Source organism: Muscardinus avellanarius (assembly GCF_963383645.1).
Source record: "Muscardinus avellanarius genome assembly, chromosome: 6".
Classification (NCBI taxonomy): domain Eukaryota; kingdom Metazoa; phylum Chordata; class Mammalia; order Rodentia; family Gliridae; genus Muscardinus; species Muscardinus avellanarius.
This window is the reverse complement of record NC_137791.1, coordinates 48415726-48437028: the sequence shown is the minus strand read 5'-3', so window position 1 is coordinate 48437028 and position 21303 is coordinate 48415726. Positions and strand designations below refer to the sequence as shown.

Genomic DNA, 21303 nt, shown 5'->3' with positions numbered 1-21303 from the left:
CCCAGTACCACAAATAAATAAATAAATAAATAAATAAATAAATAAATAAATGTTAAGTGTTGGTTAAACCCTCTTTATCCTCAGTGAGGTCATCCTTCATGTCTTTGCTTGAATAGTCATTTTTACATTCTTTAGGTAACATTAACTCACTACCTACTCTCTATACCTACAGTCTGGGTTGTAGACCACCATGAATTTGACCAGTAAATTTTTCCATTATAGTTGTCTTCTTGTCCATAACTCCTATTAGAATTATAATTCTAAAGGAGACTTTATTTTCCATATCCATGCATTTGCTCTTTACTTAATTAAATGCACAAGACCAAAGAAGGACTTCCTGCTTTTCAAAGGTGTGTCATTAGGTCATTTATTTGGTGATTTTCTGTTATTATGTGAGCACTCAGTGTTATGAATTTTCCTCTTAATACTACCTTCAAAGTGTCAGAGGTTTTGATATGTTGCATTTCTATTTTCATTTGTTTCTTGAAATTTCTTGATTCCACCCCTTACTTCTTCTATGACCCATTCTTCATTCAGCAGTGTGGTGGTCAGTCTCCTCATGTTTATGTGGTTTATCTGTGTCTTCTTATAGTTGATTTCTAGTTTCATTTCTTTACAGTCTAAAAAGACACAGGGAAGTATGTCCCATTTTTTGAATTTGTTGGTGCTCACTCTGTGGCCTTATCTATTTTGGAGAAGCTTTCATGAGCAGCTGAGAAAAATGAAAACTCTATTGTAGTTGGGTGGGATATTTATATATGTCTAATAGGTCCATTTGGTTAATAGTGTTCTTTAAGTCTGAGGCATCTTTACTGACCTTTTGTCCAAAAGATCAGTCTAATGATATAAGAGGGGTGTTGAAGTCTCCAAGTATTTTTGTATTGGGATTTCTGTGTGACTTAATGTCATAAAGAGTTTGTTTTATAAAAGTAGCTGCACCTATATTTGGTGCATAAATATTCACTATCATTATCTCATCTTGCTCTATTGTTTCTTTTACCATGAAATAATTACCTGATTTGTCTCTTTTAATAAGCTTGCAATTGAAGTCTAACTTGTCTGATAGCATATTTGCTACTCCTGCTTGTCTTTGATTTCTGTTGACATGGATTACCTTGCTCCAGCCCTTAACCTTACATTTGTTACTATCTTCACTTGTAAGGTGTGTTTCTTGCAGGCAGCATATAGATGGATTCTGTTTTTTAATCCATTTTGCCACTTTATGTCTTTTTTATTGAGGAGTTGAGGCCATTTATGCTCAGTGTGATTATTGAGAGATTATTTTTAATTGGTAACTGCCGGGGTCCAGCCCTAGCAAGAGTCAAGGTTCGTGTGTTGGTGAGAGGAGAGTCAAGGTCATGAGAAAGACACTGAAACACGAGACCAGATGGCAGCTTCTCGAACTTTATTCTGATGGAAGCTTCTCCAGCTTCTCTCTTACTTCTCTTCTTACTATGTACTTACTACTACCTTTCAGGATTTGTTACAATCTTTATAGTCATGCAAACAGGAACTTCAAGGACAACAAAAAAAAGTCTTTAACAGACTTCATGGCAGAGTGCCAGACATTTAAATAATCATAGAAAGTATGCTTTGTCTCATCACAAGGCCAGCTTGAACTTAATCTTATATATTTGGCCCAAACTTTATCCTTGGGAAAAAAAATCTTTGCTGCCTGAGTCTCTCACAAGCTGCTGCCCATCAATGTTAGTTATAATGCTTATACATAAAATTCCAATTATACATATTAATCCAAATGATCCTAAAATAATTTTTGAAGAAGGAAATGCTAGACATACTTCATGAGGGATTTACGCCCTAGCGAGTCCCCTGACTGAGCTTTCTCAAGGTCTGCATGAGATGTTGTAGCAGGTAACATATTGAGATATAATTTCTGTTTGAGGTAGTGTTTGTTCTTTTTTGCTTAATTAACTGATAGATGAAAATTCTTGTTTCTCTAGTTCCGATGTGTATTACTTATTTTTCTTTGCAGTTAATCTCTTTTAGTATGTTCTCTTGTGCTGGTTTGAAAGACAGAAATTCCTTCAGTTTCTGTTTGTCATGGAATATTTTTATATCTCCATCTAATTTGAGAAATAGTTTTGCTGGGTACAAAATTTTTGGATTTAAGATGTTTTTTTCATAGTTCGAAATATGCTACTCTGGGCTCTTCTGGCTTTCATGACTTGGTTTGGGAAGTCTGGAGTGATTCTAATTGGTTTGCCTCTGAATGTCACTTGGTCTTTTGTTTTTGTTGCCTTTAAGATCCTCTCTTTGGCTACTACATTGGTAAGTTTGACTATTATGTGGTGTGGTGTTCTTTTTATATGATCTTGTGTAAAAGCGGTTGTATAAGTTTTCTGTACCTGTGTATTGACCTCTTGCTCTATGTTTGGAAAATTTTCTGCCATTACTTTGTTGAAGAGATTGTTAATCCCTTTGTTTTCACCTTCTTTTCCCTCCTCTACGCCAATTATTCTTTGGTTAGCTTTCTTAAAATGGGCCCATATTTCTTCAATGTCCAATTCCTGTTGCCAAATTGTTTTTTCTAAGTTATATACTATGTGTTCATTTTTTAACTGATCATCTTCTAGGAGCGAGATTCTATTCCTCCATATGGTCTAATTGATTGTTTATAGTTTGAATTGATGCCTTCATTTCAATGATTGCATCCTTTATTTCCTTCAGACTCTCTCTAAATTCTTTTCAGAAGTCCTGTATTATCTCTATAGTTACATTCCTGATTTGACCTTCTGGAGATTCCTGCAATTCTGTGTTGTCAGGTTCTGTTCTTGTGTTGTTGTGGAAGCTCATTGCTTCCTTGTTATTCCTCTTTCGCATGATTTCAGAAGTTTGTATCTGTTGCTTTTGATGGGTTTTTCTCAGTCTCTATATGTCAGCTGTTATCTCCAAGGGCAAGTTGTGTTGTATTGTATAGTGAAGATTGAGTGATGAGTGAATGCAAGAATAAGCTAAAGCCATAGATAGGATCAAATAGAATAAAATTATGAGTTTGGTAAAGTAGTATAGAGTAGAAATTAGAGATAGTGAATATGTAGTCGTATTCTAGTAACAAATGCAGGGTTTTAATACAGTGATATGAAGTAGATTTATTTGTTAAATCTACTTCATATCAACAAAGAGAAAAGAGACAACAAAGAGAAAAGAGAGAGAAAAGAATATAAAAGATGGAGAGAAGAGAGTAGGGATGTATAATGGAAGAAGCTTGTGAGATGGTTTGGGGAGAGTGTAAAAGAACAGGCAAACACACACACACACACACACACACAAAGAACAAAATAAACAAAACAAAACAACAACTTAATGCAACTCTACAAATATACAAATACTCAGCAAACTGGGCCTCTGCAGTCTTTCTCTGTGTAGACACTGAGTGCCACCTTCACCATTCCTGCTGCAAGCCCAGTTCTCTGAATCTTTCTCAGTCTATGCAGATGGCTGGTATTGATGGGGCTGGATCTAGTGCTAAGCTCAGGTAACTGTCTATGCTTCCCATAGATGTGGAATCTAGATCTCTCCCTGCCTCCATAGGTGGCAGATGCCTCCGAGACCAAACTCAATATTAGAGTCTCTTTTTCACAGCTAGGGCTGGTATGGTCTGACCTCTCCCCATTCATCATGATTGAGTTGTCTGTGGTGATCCTGGAGATCTTACTAGTAGGGTCTAGTGTTAAGCATAGGTCTCCCCCCACACTTTCCACTGATGCAGAGCCAGAGTCTGTCTGAGCCTGTGCTATGTTCAATAGCAGACTCTACCCCAACCTTCTCCAGTTTGAATAGCCAAGTGTCCCAGAAAGTTTATCACGGCTGCATGAGTCTCTGGGTTTGCCGTGCTGTGCTGGCTGGGAGTTCTACTATGGGGACTATGGCTTCACTTAAGGTCTTGTTGAGCCTTGGTCTGAACCTCTGGAGGGCATGGTGACCTTGGCCAACACTTCTGGAAGTTGTAGCAGAAGTTTGCATAGGAGGAACTGATGGCTTACAATACTGATGATCTGTAGCTGCTTACTTAAGCTCCTTGGTTGTTTACCTGTTCATCTTTGGAATTGGGTACAGTGAGGCAAGATGGTGCTGTTGTGGCACACATGTCCAAAAGGCAGGATGGTTTATTCTCTGGTGTTGAGCACTGCTCTGGATCTCTGGAGTGTGTAGTGAGCCTAGCAGCCACTGCTGGAAGTTGTAGCCAATATTTGTACAGGAAAAACTGATGGCTTACAACTCCCTAGGGTCTGTGTTTGCTCACTTCAGGTTTTCCTGGTTGTCTTTGGTCAGGTGCACTGAGGTAAGATAGCACCACTGTGGTTCCAGTGTCTGCAAGGCAGGCAGGTTTCTTTTCTGCTCTCTGATTGGTCTTCTAACCATTTTTTTTTCCCCCTGCAGCCTTGTACCTATCATTTTATTCCTCTATTCATAGTATTTTCTGGCTTTGTAGAATGCTGTGTGTGTGTGTGTGTGTGTGTGTGTATGTGTGTGTATGTGTGTATAACTGGGGATGGGACACAGGGGCATTATACCTCTGAGCTATACCCCAGGCCTGGTTTTGTATTCTTTATTTTGAAACAGGGTCTCATTGAGTTGCAAAGGGCCTCACTAAATAGCTGAGACTGTCTAAAAATCGTGATCCTCCTGTCTCAGCCTCCTGAGTACTGTGATTACCAGCATGTGCCACCATGCCTGCCTATAATGCTGTTTTTAGGCAGTGTAGATTGGGTGTCAGCAGAGCTGGAATAATGCTACTTTCCTCAGCTGCCATCTTCCTGCAAGTCCTCAAGACAAATTTAAAAAGTATTTGCAAAAAAAATATTGACAAAGTAAGAGCAGTCTAAAGACAGCCCCACTGGTAAAATACACTGAGTTTCTTTCATAATCTCTGTTTCTGGAATGTTTCTATAAGTAAGAGGCACAGGAGATTTTCTCATGAGATCAAAATGGTTAATCTAACAGACTTGGTGTTAATAGTGATTTCAAGGGAATGAAATATTTACTATAGTTTTAGACATATACTTTAAGCATAAGATTGAAATGTTATATGGGGCTGGAGGATTGCTTAGTGGTAAACAGGATGCTCAGCATGAGTAAGGCCCTGGGTTTGACCTCCAGAAGCAACAAAAAAAGAATAAATGTTGAAATACTAAAATTTGAATATAGTTATAAACATCATATATACAAAATACAAAAATATCTGTATTATTTATGTGAAAACAATATAAAAATATAATATGGCTACACATTTTATTTGTCTAGCCATAGTTTTGATTCACTTTAGAAAATTTTGATGTTTTGTTTTTAATAGTTTTTTTGTGTATTGGTGTGTGCTGGATGCTTTATATTATATAATTTAGTGTTCCAAATAGTTCTAAAATACAAGTTCTATAATTGTTTCTACTATGAATTTAGAAAGCTCTGGTTTAAAATTTACAGTCACACAGGTAATATATTGCAGAAAGAATTTTGAATCCATGTCTTTGTCTCTTAACTTCACAATTTCATATACTTTATAATTATAAATACATTTTAATAAATATTTGAAGTTTACAGTATACTAATAAGACTACAGCTCTGGAACTCCAAGGAGTTTCCATTATAAGAATGTTTATTTTTCCTCAGCTAGAATTTGTGATGCTATAATTTGAAGAATGATTATTATAACTTCTTCATTTCACAATTAGTATCTGAAAGATTTTAGCACATTTAGAAATACAGCCTTTGCTTTCAAAGGGTATTTTTTTAATGGCAAAAGGATGAGAGTTGCAAGACATAGAGTACTTTCTTCACATGCCCAAGTGATTACTGACTTGTACTTCTTTAACAGACTAAAGGACTCCCATTCTGCTGCAGTGTTTGTTGTTGTTCACTTTTATTTTATTTCAGCTAAAGCAGTTAACCAGCTGTACCCACAGTGAGTCTGGAAAATACAGTCATTTATTAACAACACTTCTAACATGTTTTTTTTTTAAGAATAATATAGCCCAGTCTTAAGAATGATGGTTTTAGTTGGTTTCATGTTTCTATAATTGTATAAAATTTAAATAAATATTTTATGTTGTTTCTGTATGTTATAATTCATCTTATTTATTTATTATTTATCTTTAGATTTTCATGTTTCATGAAAGCAGAAGATCTCTGGCATTCAAATTTAATAGAACTAAAACCTATATAAAATTCTAAATAAAAATGAACTTGAGTAAAAATTACTGAGTAAATAAAACTTTTTGTCCTATTATCTACTTTAATGCAACATTATATAACATTTCATTATCTTCAAGTTTTTCCTTATATACAATTTTCTCATAACCCAGCATAATCCTTTAACTGTGCACATTGCCTACAAATACCAGAGACAACTACCTTTTCTTCTCATGTTATCTTCTTGATATCCTGGGGTTCATTTCTGAGAGCTTCCAATATATTCAGATATTTAACTGAAATCTCTTTTATTTAATGTATGCAGTAACAAAGACTAACCTGATATTTCTAAAGTAACATGATTAACCTAATGTAACACTTTTTTTTTTTTTTGGTGGTACTTGGTGTGGAACCCAAGGGCTTTCTACCTCTGGGCTATACTCCTAGACCTATTTTATATTTTTTATTTGAAACAGTCTCACTAAGTTGCAGAGAGCTTCACTAAGTAGCTGAGGCTGGCTTCGAACCTGTGCAATCCTCCTGTCTCAACCTCCCAAGTGTGAGGATTATAAGCATGCACCACCATGCCTGGCTGTAACACTTTGATTGATTAATTTATTCACTAAACACACAATCCCAAAAACAATAAAAAAATCATGCCAGTAAGTAAAATAAAAAATAAGTAAATAAGTATAAAAAGGCAAATTTACTGCTCTAATCTTTTTGGAATTTTTGGTCTAAGGAGTTTGTATTTCACTAAAGAAAAATGAAATGTTGCTGGGCATGGTGGTGAATGCATGTAATCCCAATAATTGGGAGGCTGAACTAGTAGGATTTACAGATTCTCATCCAGCCTCAGCTACTTAGTGAGGCCCTTTGCAACTCATTGAGACCCTATTTCAAAATAAATAATAAAAAAATAGCTGAGGAGGTGTAGTTTAGAGGTAGAATGCTGCTGATTCCATCCCCAGTACTACCAAAAAAAAAAAAAAAAAGGAAGAATAAAAAAAAGAAAAAGAAAAATGAAATGTATTTTCTCCTTTGGACTTCCTTAGTTTTATATCCTATTTTTAAAACTTGATTGTAATGATAAATTGATTCATTGACCAATTAGTTAACGACACATTTATCAGTTTATTTTCTAATATAGACTTACTTATTTCCAACCAATCTATTTATAAATACCACACAGTACACAATACATTTTTCTCTTTGCATATGTTGTGAAGAAAAACAAGAAAAAAGTTTCTTTTCAAACTTGTTTGTGAATTTTAATTAATGGTTACAGTATAGTAGCCACAATTTGGATTGCTGAAATAACTATCATTTTGGATGTCAGGGCATGTGAGAAGGAAACACACACCTTAAAATAGAATAAATAATTTTAAAGTGTAGTTCAATATAAACCTATTCAATGTTCACAATTATGTTAAATAGGCTACTTTTGGTGAAAAAATGTCACCCATGCTCTCAACTACTTGGCCCTTTAAATTTTAAACTCTGTTGCATAAACAAAAAAATTTTGTTGGTTTTCTGAATCTGTAAAGTGCTTTTAACTGATGCTATTCTTATCTGAGTTAATTTTAAGGAAGAATAAGCATGAAAGAAGCCTATATGTTGTTTAACCTACACATTTAGAAGCATTTTTCTCAGGTTTAGAAATGGACAATTGTCTAGGGTCAGGACATGTTATAGTACAAAAGAAAGCACTCTTTGTAAAATTTATTTTTATGTAAGATCAATATTCTTTGCTTTGTATTATATGCATATTTGATATGGTATGCTGAGTAAATAGAGAAAGACACTTCTCTTGCCTTCAAGAAGCTTACAACAGACATTGTCAATGACATAGTAAAATTTACTTATTTTGATTTAAGCACCTTTCATCTATTTCTATCGTGCCTTTAGAGCTTTCATGCTAGGGTATAAGACTATATTTCTCACTTTCATCTTAAGTTATACTATATTTTAATAGTGAAATTATATAATATTAATTTTATTTCATTAAATCAGCACTTTCATTAGCTCAAAACTGGTATAACTATATATATATATATATACTCAAGACTAGAGAAACTCTGTAATCAGAGGAACATAAACAAGGAATATGCAAGGATAATGACAATGCCTCAAGCCTTAAACCAGCCTCTCTGCTAGCTTGCTCCTGACCCACAGAGTCACTTGGAGGAAGGGAAGGCTGTGTGTGTTTACGGGGGCAGTCATTAATACCTTGCTATGGCTGATTACCACTCTGACTACTAGAATATGGGACTGTTTTACACAACAGCATCTGCCGTGCTGGAGTACCGCAATGCCCAGATTGCCTATTACAGAATTCCAGAGACTATTTGCCAGCAACAGACTTCATTTTGCCAATGGGTAATTTGCAGTTTGCTGTGTCATCAGAATCTGAGCATGTCACAAATTCTCCTCCTCACAGCCAATCCAGTGGTAAAGTGCTATTGAAGCAGCTGTCAAGAACGCACAGAAACCACAGAGGAAGCACAAAGTGACAGCTGACTCTATGCAAATCAGCAGTGGACACGGAATAAGCACTCAGAAACAGCAATGCATAGACTCACGCAGTTGCCAATGCTCCCGATGTGGAGACGATGCTGTTCAGCATCAGATGAAATATCACAGGAGGGGAAATCAAAGATCCTGGGAAGAGTAGGGAAGAGCATGCAAGGAGAAATATTGTCTTAAATTTGGAATATTGAAAGTTACATTAAAAAGATGCTACCTGTCCGTTTAATCGAAAATGCAAAACATACCTATAATCATTTCAGAAACAAGTAGCACAAAATATGTATGCCTTATCTAAGATTTATAATTGTATATCTTTATAAGAACATTTTATTAATTAGATTATACAAATAATGCTAAATGTCATTTGGAATATTTTTAGTTCTTATATAATTCCAAACATTTTATAGTAGAATCTATATTTCAAAAGTAATACAAAGGATCTATTTATCTATAAATACTTTTCTTTGAAACATGCCTTCATTTTTTCTTACAAAATATTGAGATGTCATAATTAATAGCTAACATCATTGGCAAATTATGAAATATTTGAATTTTAAGAAATTAGATTTTTGCAAGAATCCACTCCTTATGAAAAAAAAAAGCCTTTATAATAGGCTTAGAAAATGCTCCTTTGCCATTTTTTCCCCAGTTCTTGGGGCTTCCCATCAATTCTTAATAGCACTTATAACTTAACATCATGTATTTTGCTAACAGTTTTCTATATTGTGACTTTTTAAATCTGGTCATAGAAAAAAAGAATCTCTTTTGTTGCTTCCACTCTTGTTTCTCATTGACTCTCCCTCCCCCATCACTAAATACTGTCAGTCCTTCTTCCCACAGTTCAATTTGATTCATTCTTATACTGCCTCCTCAATTTCACACTTCCCAACTCTTTTAGAATTAGTTGAATAGTTCCTGAGGACTCTCCCTATGTTTAACTACTTGACTCTATAGTCAGCCCCTTACACCAGAATAAGCTTTCTCCAGTGATGTTATTTGAATTGCCTTCCTAGAACACATTCAGAGGACTATAACAATAAAATAAAACATTTTTATTATTAGATAAGATAACATGATCTATTTAACACATGCATGTTTCAGTGGCCAGCAGGAACACAGGGTCCTTCTGTCTTCGGTACCAGCTTCCTCTAGGTCTTCAAAGTTCTTTCCAGAAGATAACAGTGGAGAAAACATCTCTTGGTAATCGTTGAACCAGAAGTGATGTACAAATATCATTCCATTGTTAGGAACTAGTTCCATGGCCCCATTTAGGTGAAGTTCAGCAAAAATATAGTTTCCATACTTAAATTATCTCTATAATATAGAATGTGACTACAAAATAGATACTTCTTCCACAACCAACAAAACTGCACAGTAACCATCTCAAAGCAAGATTTCCTCAGTCTCATTTTATAGCTTCAATTCCCACCCTTTATAAGCTTTAAGCTCCATTAACTACATTATTTTCCCCCCACCCCCAGGAACACAATTTACTGAGATAGGTCTGTCTTGTCTTAGAAATATTTTTCATCTTCCACATTTTTTATATTGAAACCTTATTAAACTTTTAAGTTTGAGGTTAAAATATGCTCTTTAAAATCTTCCTTCCTTAGCAATCTTATTAGGATTTGCTCCTTCCAAATCATTCCCTAGCACTAGTTTTTGGTCTATTATTTATATGTTTACCTCTCCAATATTTGGTAAATCTTTAAAAAAATTTTACCTTTTAATTCTGTTTCCTTATATTGTTGTCAAATACTAACTTGTTATAGCAGCTACCACTTAGTGAGTCTACTCAGTACCACATTATTCTAAATTTCTTAGTGTAAATTATCTTGCATGATCCTCATACCAATTTGATGAACTAAGTGTTAAAATTGTTATTTCTATTTTATAAGAAATAAACTGAGACACATCATAGCCATGTACCTGTGCAGGTTCACACAGGTAGTAAGTGGTGAATTGGGATATGAATACAGTAGGTATGAGCCCAGAACCCATAAATAATTATTAATTAGACTGTTGATCACAAATGATCATATTTTTTGATAATTAAGAATTTCCTTTCCTTCCTCATAGTATTTCTCAAACTGCCATACATCATTTTCATAATATTTCTTATTAATACAATTACTAAATATTTTCTATTTCCAGGAAGAAGCATTCACTAAAACTATAATTACCTTATAGTTTGAAATCAAGTTGAGCTAAATGATATTCTTTTGTACTTTTTTCCATGTTTACTATATTGCATGTTGTGAGGATCTATATAAAGTAGATTTTTACCTTGTGAAATGATTGTTTCACTAACCCATAGATTTGGAAATAAATAAATTTGTAAATAATTCTATAACCATTTTTTTCTTTTTCTTTTACTTTCTTACTGCTTATAAAGAAACAATGTAAAATAAAGTAGATTTTGCTTAGTGATTAAGTCTATCTTTGGATGTAACTAATATTAACAATCACAGCACCCTTGAGATCTCTGTATCCACCTGTTCTGCCAGGTCAGCTTTGGCAATTCTTTCCCACTTAGACACACAGACTTTTGCCTCTCTCCTACTATTCTTCTTTGTCAAGTGACTTGTTTTTATATCAAGAACAATATATAATATATCCAAGTATTTAAAAATATTTCCTATCTGTAAATGTGTATGAAAGTGAGATAATGTGCATTTACAGTAATGAAGGTAAAATATTATTAGGATAACAACAAAAAGGAAAGCAGAATGACTGTTCAGTAATTGCAATCCTTATTTATACTAGGCCTTCAGATCAAATATACCCTTTTTTAATGTGGACATTGAAATTTACATAGGTATTTTTCACACGCACATATACCTGAATTTAAGCAGTTTTATTTATTCAGATAATTCAAGTCAGAAAACAAATATGAAGTAAATTGTCAAGTTTATTTCTATTTAATAACAATATACAGGCCAGCAGATTGGAGTAATATCTATGAAGTACAATTATTGTGCAATGTTTCTTTAAATCATACCTAAAATTTTTGAATCAGAATCTAAGAAATGAATATGAATATGATGATTTACACTGAAAAAGAAAGGATTGTGTTCTTATAAAGCACTGCATCTATCATCATAAAACTGATAGGATGGCATAATTCATTTACTTTGAGTTTAAAATTGTATATTAAGGGAGGGGGGCTTTTGATATTTTGTTGTAGTTTAACTGATTTTAACTGTACTTCAAATGTCTTTGGCTTATTTCATCCTTTGATATCACATATACCTTATGTGCAGCTTGTTTTGTGACAGAAATTTTGAGATAGCAATTTATAAAATGGTCTGTAAGGAATGCTTAATTATGTGTTCAACTCCCCCACAATATTTTAATGACCATGCAGTTTATATGACAGATTAATTAACCCCTGAATAGTAAATACATATTTCATAATTTATTATCATCAAAGATTGCATGGATTGTGCCCAGCAGTATGTGATATTGAAATGATCTTAATTATGGCTTATCCTCAAGATATATGTTACTATGGCAAGAATAAATGACTTAAACATAAGATTGATTCCAAGTTTAGGTCACTATGATTTAAATATTTTGTACCAATTTATTCTCAATCAGCATATACATTTTCTATCCTTCCAAAAACAATATATTTACAATCACTAGCAAAATTTTATTAAACAGACATCCTTTACAAGAGTAAACTAGATAAGCACACACTAAAAGCTAAAAATTGAAATTACAATATTTACAACTTTTATAAGAAAAGATGTATTTCTTGAAGTTTTGGAATTGAAATTGTGGGACTCTCATTAAAGATGATAATTCCTAAAGAAGTATATCAAAGAAGCTCACATGGATTCATTAAAACTATCATAGTATGTTTAATTTAAATTTCTGTTACAGACTCACACATATTTATATGAAAGATTACAGAGCAGATTCGTGTATATGCCAATTGGTCTTAGTTCCTCAAATAGATTCTCTTGGAACCTATAGCATAACAACCAGGTACTGATGTTGATACAATCGAATGATCTTAAGAGTTCCCCAGTTTTCTTTTTCTCATGTGTCTTTGTGCATATATACATACCATTCTGTTACTACCACAGTAAAGATACTCAACAGTTCCATTACCACATGGATAATTTGGATTGCCTTTTCAGTCATGGCTAACTTTTTGCCTCTGTCCAGCCATTGGCACCAGCCATTGGCAACTACTAATTTCTCTTTCATTTTTAAAATGTAGCCATTTCAAAAATTATATATAAACAATATATATGGCCGGGTGTGGTGGCTCACGCTTGTAATCCCTGCACTTGGCAGGCAGAGACAGGAGGATCACGCAGATCCTGTTTCCAAATAAAAAAGTATAAAAATAGGCCTGGGGTGTATTCATTTCGAGTCACCCCCCTATGCCATTTTGGCATGGGGCTGTATTTCTATTTTCTCTATTTCTATCTTTCTAATAAACTTCTTTAAATCTTCACACACACAAAAAAATAGGTCTGGGAGTGTAGCCTGGGAGTAGAAGGGTTTCCAGGAACCCCAGTACCACCAAAAAAACCCAAAATATATATATGAAATGTATATATATGTATGTAATTTATATGTATATGTAATATACATATATATGAAATGATACAGTATGTTATCCTTTATTTTACTTAGGTTAATTGCCTGAAGATGCATCCAAATTGTAGCATGTATCAATAGTTAATTCATTTTTATTTCTAAGTAATATTTAATTGTATGTATGCATAAAAATTGCTTATTATTTCATTGGTTAAAGAACATTTAGACTAATTCCAGATTTTATCTAATACATATGAACTTGCCATAAATATTCATGTATAGATTTTGTCTTCAACCATGTTTTCTCTGATACAAATGCCCACAGATAAAATTGCTTGGTTATTGGATAATTGCATGTTTATCCTTATAAAAAAAACTGTCAAAATGTTTACTAGAGTGGAAATTATACATTTGCACCAGTATTATATGAGTGACCTATTTTCTGCACCTAGTTGACAGCATTTGAAAATGTTACTTTGAAAGAATTTTGATCGATGTATAGTAGGGTCTTAAAATTGTGTTAATTGACACTTCACAGTGGCTGCATCATTCCAATGTCTACCACCATTATCAAACTCTCTACCTACAGTCTGGTCTTCCTGTCCTCTTTTAATAAAAACCTTTGATTAAGTTACCCCTAAAAACCCTCCTCCATAAGTTAAGATCTTTAATTTTACCACATCTTCTAATTTCCTTTTGCTATATAAGGTAACATTAATAGATTGCTAAAATTGATTTTTAAAAACTCTTGGGGGGCATTATTTAACCTACTTATGTGGTTTGCAAATACCTTCTCCACATCTGTGGCTTGTCTTTTCATTCTCTTTATGATGACTTAGAGGAAAAGTTATAAATTACTGTGGAGTTCAAGTTTTCATTTTATAGATAGTGCTTTTTAGTGTTAAGACTAAGAATGTTTTAAGACTCAGATTATCTATACTTACTGTATTTTTCTAGAAGTTCCAGAATTTTATAATTTGTGATTAAGTTCATGATTTATTTTGAATTAATTTTAAATAATTTATGAAATTTGTCTTCAAGTTCATTATTTTGCTTCAAAAATCAATTTTTGAAAAAGTTTTTCTTCCTTTATTGAACTGACTTTATACCACTGTCAAAAATTGGTAGAGTACATTTGTATGATTTTATTACTGGATTTGTTATTTTGCTTCATTGGCCTATGTGTCTATCATTTTGCCAATCCAACAGTCTTTATATCTGTAGCTATGCAGTGATTCTTCCAACTTTATTTTTCTTTAGCAAGATTTTCTTAGCTGTCGGGGCCCACTCGGCTGGACCGAGATGGCACCCAGGCTTGTTGCCAGCGTGGATTCAAGATGGCGCCTAGGCTTGCAGCCAAGTCATGAGACTCACAAGATGGACGTCTCCTTGAGCATGCGCAGTGTGCCATGCTACGTGCCTGCAGAATGATCAGTGACGCCTACCACCAGCCTGCCTATGAGAAAGTCAGAAGTGTGCATGCCCTAGCTGTGGAAGCTTGGGGTTGGTAGGGAATAGAAGGAGGGATTATGATGCTGATATAAATTGTGCTTGTTGTACGCATTGTCAGACATATTAGAAGAGACATATTAAGAGACATGTTAAGGATCCATATTTCAGCTGAAAAGGTGTCTGTGTCGTTCTCTAAGCCCCTGCGGGTCGGAGTCTTGGGGGACGCTACTTAGCTTTTCTGGTGCCTATGTCTTTACTTTGGAAAATAAGCCAGTTTATGTCTAGAAAGAGACACACATACACACACACAAACACACAAACACACACAAATATAGAAACCAAACCCCCAATATTTTTGTGATTTAAATATGAATAACAGTAAACAGATAACAGAACCTTTATACTATATTTATGTCAGTATTCTACAACAAACAATTGAAAATTTATTTATTTATTTATTTATTTATTTTTAAATTTTTTATTGGTGCATTACATTCATACATTATATTGGGTAAAAAACTTGTGTGTACATCACTGATTTAACCCCTACTCAATTCCCACCCCATTCCCTCCCCATCCCTCCCTCCCTTGCTTGGCTTAGTGGTTGACTTCGATATGTTTAACTACATTGTGTGTTTTAAAGATTTTCCTTTTTCCTCCTCCTTTCTCCTCCTTTAGATTGTCTTGTTTGCTCCTCTGTAGGATTTTATTTTTCATCTAAAGTACCCCTATGACCCTTTTCTCCTTAGCTTTCACATATTAGAGAAAGCTTCTGATTTCTTATTTTTTGTGACTGACTAATCTCACTTAGCATAATGTCCTCCAGTTCCATCCATTTTCCTGAAAATTATATAACTGAGGTTTTTTTAATGGCTGAGTAAAATTCCATTGTGTAGATATCCCACAGTTTTGTAATCCATTCATCTGTTGATGGACATCTTGGCTGGTTCCATAGTTTGGCTATGGTGAATTGTGCAGCTATGAACATAGATACACATGCATTAGTTTGGTAGCTTGGTTTCCAAACTTTTGGGTAGATACCCAGAAGTGGTATTGCTGGATCAAATGGTAGATTTGTTCCCATTCTTCTGAGGATTCTCCATACTGTTTTCCAAAGTGGTTGCACTAATTTGCAATCCCACCAACAATGTTTTAGACTTTCCACTTCTCCACATCCTTGCCAGCATCAGTTGTTATTTGTGTTTTGAATGGTTGGCATTCTAGTTGGAGTTAGGTGAAATCTCAGGGTAGTTTTGATTTGCATCTCTCTGATTGCCAATGATGTTGAGCATTTTTTCATGCATTTATTAGCCATTTGAATTTTTTCTTTTGTGAAGTGTCTATTTAGTTCACTTGCCCATTTTGTTATTGGATGCTTTGTTTTCTTAGTGTTGAGTTTCTTGAGTTCTCTGTATATTCTAGATATTAGTCCTCTATCAGTGGTGTAGGTCGCAAAAATCTTCTCCCATTCTGTTGGCTCTTGATTGAGGTTCTTGACAGTTTCCTTTGCTGAACAGAAGCTCTTCAGTTTCATGCAATCTCATGTATTGATTCACCTTTTAATTTTTTGTGCCTTTGGAGTCTTGTTGAGAAAGTGTTTATCTGTGCCTATGTGTTGCAGTGTTGGACCGATGCCTTCTTCAAGGAGCTTCAAGGTCTCTTTGGTTTGATTTCCAAGTCTTTGATCCATCTTGAATTGACTTTTGTACAGGGTGAGAAAGTGGGATTAATTTCCAATTTTCTGCATATAGTTAACTGGTTTTGCCAAGACATTTGTTGAACAGGCTATCTTTTTTCCAGTGTATGTTTTTGGCCCCTCTGTCAAAAATCAATTGGCTGAAAGTGTATAGACTTGTTTCTGGGTCTTCTATTCTGCTCCATTGGTCGATGTATCTGTTTTTGTGCCAGTACTAAGCTGTTTTTATTACAATGGCTTTGTAGTATAGTTTAAAGTCAGGTATTGTGATTCCTCCTGCATGGTTTTTGTTGCTGAGAACTACTTTGGCTATTCTGGACTTTTTGTTATTCAAAAAGAATTTAAGGACTGACTTTTCTATGTCTGTGAGGAATGTTCTTGGTAGTTTAATGGGCATTGCGTTAAATGTGTAGATCGCTTTTGGAAGGATGGCCATTTTAATGATATTTATTCTGCCAATCCATGAACATGGAAGATCTTTCCATCTTCTAAGATCTTCTTCAATTTCTTTTTTCAATGTTTTATAATTTTCTTTGTAGAGATCTTTTACCTCCTTGGTTAAGTTTATTCCTAAGTATTTTTTTTTTGTGGGAGATCCTGAGTTAAAGTGTTTTCTAAATTTCTTTTTCAGTGGATTTATGGTTGGTGTAAAGGAAAGCTTCTGATTTTTTAAGATTGATTTTGTATCCAGATACTTTGCTGAATTTACTGATCAGTTCTATAAGCCTTTTGGTTGAGTTTGTTGGGTTTTCTAAGTATAGTATCATGTCATCTGCAAATAGTGAAAGTTTGAGTTCTTCTTTTCCTATTTGTACTCCTTTGATTACCTTTTCATGGCTTATTACTCTGGCTAGGGTCTCTAGTACTATATTGAAGAGAAGTGGTAATAATTGACACCTTGCCTCATTCCTGTTTTTAGGGGAAATTCTTGAAGTTTTTCCCCATTTAATATGATGTTGGCAGTAGGCTTATTGTAGATTGTCTTTATGATATTGAGATATGTTCCTTCTATTATAATTCTCTGCAGTATTTATATCATAAATGGATGTCAGATTTTATCAAATGCCCTTTCAGCGTCTATTGAAATGATCATGTGTTTTTTGTCTTTAATTCTGTTTATATGGTTAATTACATGGATTGATTTTTGGATGGTGAACCAGCCTTGCATCTCTGGGATGAACCCTACCTGGTCATGGTGTATGATTTTCTTGATGTGGTTTTGAATGCGTGTTGCTAGTATTTTGTTTAATAGTTTTGCATCCAAGATCATCAGAGATAGAGGCCTGTAGTTTTCCTTCCTTGAACTGTCCTTATTCAGTTTGAGTATTGGTGTGATGTTGGCTTCATAGAATTATTTGGGAGAGTCCCGTTTTTTTCTATTTCGCAAAATAGTTTGAGGAGTATAAGGATTAGCTCTTCTATAAAGGTTTTATAGAATTCACTTGGGAAACCATCTGGTCCTGGGCTTTTCTTTGATTGTAAGCTCTTTATTGCTGTTTCAATCTCTTTGATTGTTATTGGTAAGTTTAAGTGTTCAATATCTTCTTGACTCAGTTTAGGAAGGTGGTATTTATCTAGGAAGTTGTCAGTTTCCTCCAGATTTTCCATTTTGTTGGAGTATATTTTTTCAAAGTAGTTCCTGATAATCCTCTGGATTTCTAAACTGTCAGTAGTAATGTCTCCTATTTCGTCTCTTATCTTCATAATTGGGGTTCTCTCTTTTTTTTAGTTAGGTTGGCTAGTGGTTTATCTATGTTGTTAATTTTTTCAAGAAACCAGCTTTTGGTTTTGTTGATTTTCTGTATTATATTTATTCTCTATTTTGTTAATTTCTGCTCTAATTTTAATAATTTCCTGTTTTCTACTGGCTTTGGGGTTCAATTGTTCCTGCTTTTCAAGGGGTTTGAGGTTATTTATTTGAAGATTTTCTGTTTTTCTTATGTAAGCACTCAGTGCTATAAATGTTCCTCTTAATACTTCCTTTGAAGTGTCCCAGAGGTTTAGATAGGTTTTATCTTTATTTTTATTGTTTCTAGAAATTTCTTGATTTCACCTTTTACATCTTCTATGACCCATTTTTCATTCAGAAGTGTGATGTTCGGTCTCCACATGTTTCTGTTGTTTCTCTGGGTCTTCTTATAGTTGATTTCTAGTTTCATTCCATTATGGTCTGAATTGACACAGGGAAGTGTATAACATTTTTTACATTTTCTAGTGCTCATTTTGTGTCCCAGGATGTGATATATTTTGGAGAAGGTTCCATGAGCAGCTGAGAAAAATGTAAACTCCGCTGTTGTTGGGTGAAATATTCTATATGTATACAATAGGTGCATTTGATTAATGGTGTTCTTTAGTTCTGAGGTATCTTTAATGACCTTGTCTGGCAGATCGGTCTAGGGTTGTGAGAGGTGTTTTGAAGTCTCCCAGTATAGCTGCACTTATGTTTGGGGCATAGATGTTGATTATTGTTATTTCCTCTTGCTGGATTATTCCTTTTACCAGTAAAATATGACCTTCTTTGTCTCTTCTAGTAGGTTTGGGTTTGAAGTCTAACTTGTCTGATATCATAGTTGCTTCTCCTGCTTGCCTTCGAGTTCCATTAGCATGAATTACCTTGCTCCAGCCCTTTACTTTGAGTTTGTTCCTATCTTTACTTGTAAGATGTGTTTCTTGTAAGCAGTAAATGGATGGATTCTGGTTTTTAATCCATTTTGCCACTTTATGTCTTTTTATTGGGGAGTCGAGGCCATTTACACTCAGTGTGATTATTGAGAGATAATTTTTAATTCCTAACATCTTAAGATTCAATTTCTGTTTGAGGTACTGTTTATTCTTCTTTGTTTAGTTGTCTGCTGGATGGGAAATCTTGTTTCTTTGGTTCTGGCATGTATTACAAGTTTCTTCTTTGTAGTTCATCTCCTTGAGTATTTTCCCTAGCGCTGGTCTTGAAGACATAAATTCCTTCAGTTCTGTTTGTCATGGAAGCTTCTTATTTCCCCATCTAATTTGATAGATAGTTTTGCTGGGTAGGAAATTTTTGGCTGGAAGTTGTTTTCTTTCAGAGTTTGGAATATGTTACTCCAAGCCCTTCTGGTTTCATGACTTGGTTTGGGAAGTCTGGAGTGATCCTAATTCATTTGACTCTGAATGTCACTTAGTCTTTTGTTTTTGTTGCCTTTAAGATTCTCTCCTTGGCTTCCACATTAGTCATTTTAAAAATTATGTGGTGTGGGGAACCTCTTTTCTGATCCTGTCTAAAGGGAGTTCTATAAGTTTCTTGGACCTGTGTATTGACCTCTTGCTCTATGTTTGGAAAATTTTCTGCTATTACTTCCTTGAAGAGATTATTGATCCCTTTGGTTTAACCTTCTTTTCTCTCCTCTATTCCAATTATTCTTAGGTTAAGTCTCTTAAAATGGGCCAATATTTTTCAACGTCAGATTCCTGCTGTTGGATTTTTTTTCTAAATTATAAACTATGCATTCATTTTTGGAGTTAGCATCTTCTAGGAGCAAGATTCTATTCTCCATGTGGTCTAATTGATTGTTTGTACTTTGAATTGAGGACTTTATTTCAATGATTGCATTCGTTATCTCTTTTAGACTCTCTCTAAATTCTTTTCAAAAGTCCTGTATTATTTCTACAATTATTTTCCTGATTTGATCTTCTAGATATCTCTGAATTTCTATGTTATCAGGTTTTGATGTTGTGGGGTTGTGGGCATTCATTGCTCCATTATTGTTCCTCTATTCCATGATTTCATAAGTTTGTGCCTTCTCTGGGTTCTTCCCTGGGTCACTATGACTTCACTTTGGGTGCTCTGGATCTTGAGTCTGTGGTATCTCAGTCACCACTACTCCTTTACTGGCTTGTATCACAAAGTCTCTGACCCAGGGTGTTAATTGAGGCTGCGTGAGACCATGGGCATGTCAGGCTGGGTGTTTTTACACAGGGAGCTGCAACTAGGGTGTGTTATCTGTATCCCCACTCCTCCTTCACTGGGTTGGACTGCAAAATGTCAGACCCAGGGAGATTATAAAAGCTGTTCAAGTACCTGGGGGTGCAGTACTTGGATTTCTCATTTAGGGGCTGCAATTTGACTCACGGTTGTTGAGAGCGCTCTTCTGGAGCTGTTGTGGACTCAGTGAATTCACTGCCACCACTGCTAGCAATATGGCAGCGCGCCATGCCTTTAGCCATGAGGCTGGTGTATTTCTTTTCTGGTTTTGAGCTTCACTCTGAGTTCCTGGAGGGCGTGCTGAGCCTGGCCCTGGGAGCTTTAGATGCTCCTTGTGCTGAAAAAAGTGCTGAATTCCACTCGGTTGTTCCGCAGATGCTCACCTCAGATCCTTGTCCACCCCTCCTCTCTGGAGCCTGGTGGGTTGTTGAGCGCACTGATCTCGAGCTATCCAGTGAATTTTCTGCCTCCGCCGGCAGTATGGCTCTGCTGCCGCTCTCTCAGTGGTGAGGCTGCCATATCTCCTCTCTGGTTCTGAGCTCCATTCTGAGTCCCCCTCCTCTCTGGAGCCCAGCACTGCAAGGGAAGATGGTGCCAGCACAGCCCAGCCGCCGCAATGCGGGCTGGTTTCCTCTCTGGCATCTGGCTATTCTTCTAGACTTTCTTCTTTCTGTCCCTTGTATTTAAAGTTTTTGTTTCTCTGCTGGTGATGTTTTCTGACTATGAAAAGTGCGTATTTTGTGGTAATAGAGATCAATTGTTAGCGCAACTCGTAAATGCCGCTTTTCTTGGTCGCCATCTCCCGGAAGTCTGGAAATTTAAATAACAAAGAAATTCAGCCTGGTGTGGTGCCTTAGGCTTGTGATCCCAGCATTTGTGAGGCTGAGACCAGAGGATCATGGTTTGCCGACAGCCTCAGCTCCTTAGCAAGGCTCTTTGCAACTCAGTGAGACCCTGTTTCAAC

At 35.1% G+C, this 21303-nt stretch overlaps 1 pseudogene across 1 annotated transcript in view; it reads right to left on the bottom strand.

Annotated features, from left to right (window-relative positions):
* Nucleotides 1-20569, bottom strand: part of LOC308264029 (zinc finger protein ZPR1-like) — a 96657-nt pseudogene extending 76088 nt beyond the window's left edge. The window contains exons 1-2 of the transcript in view: nt 20487-20569; nt 8730-8808 (exon numbers count right to left, since the gene is read on the bottom strand). The product of the transcript in view is annotated as a zinc finger protein ZPR1-like (transcript). The remainder of the gene's footprint in view (nt 1-8729; nt 8809-20486) is intronic.
* Between the last annotated feature and the right edge of the window lie 734 nt (nt 20570-21303).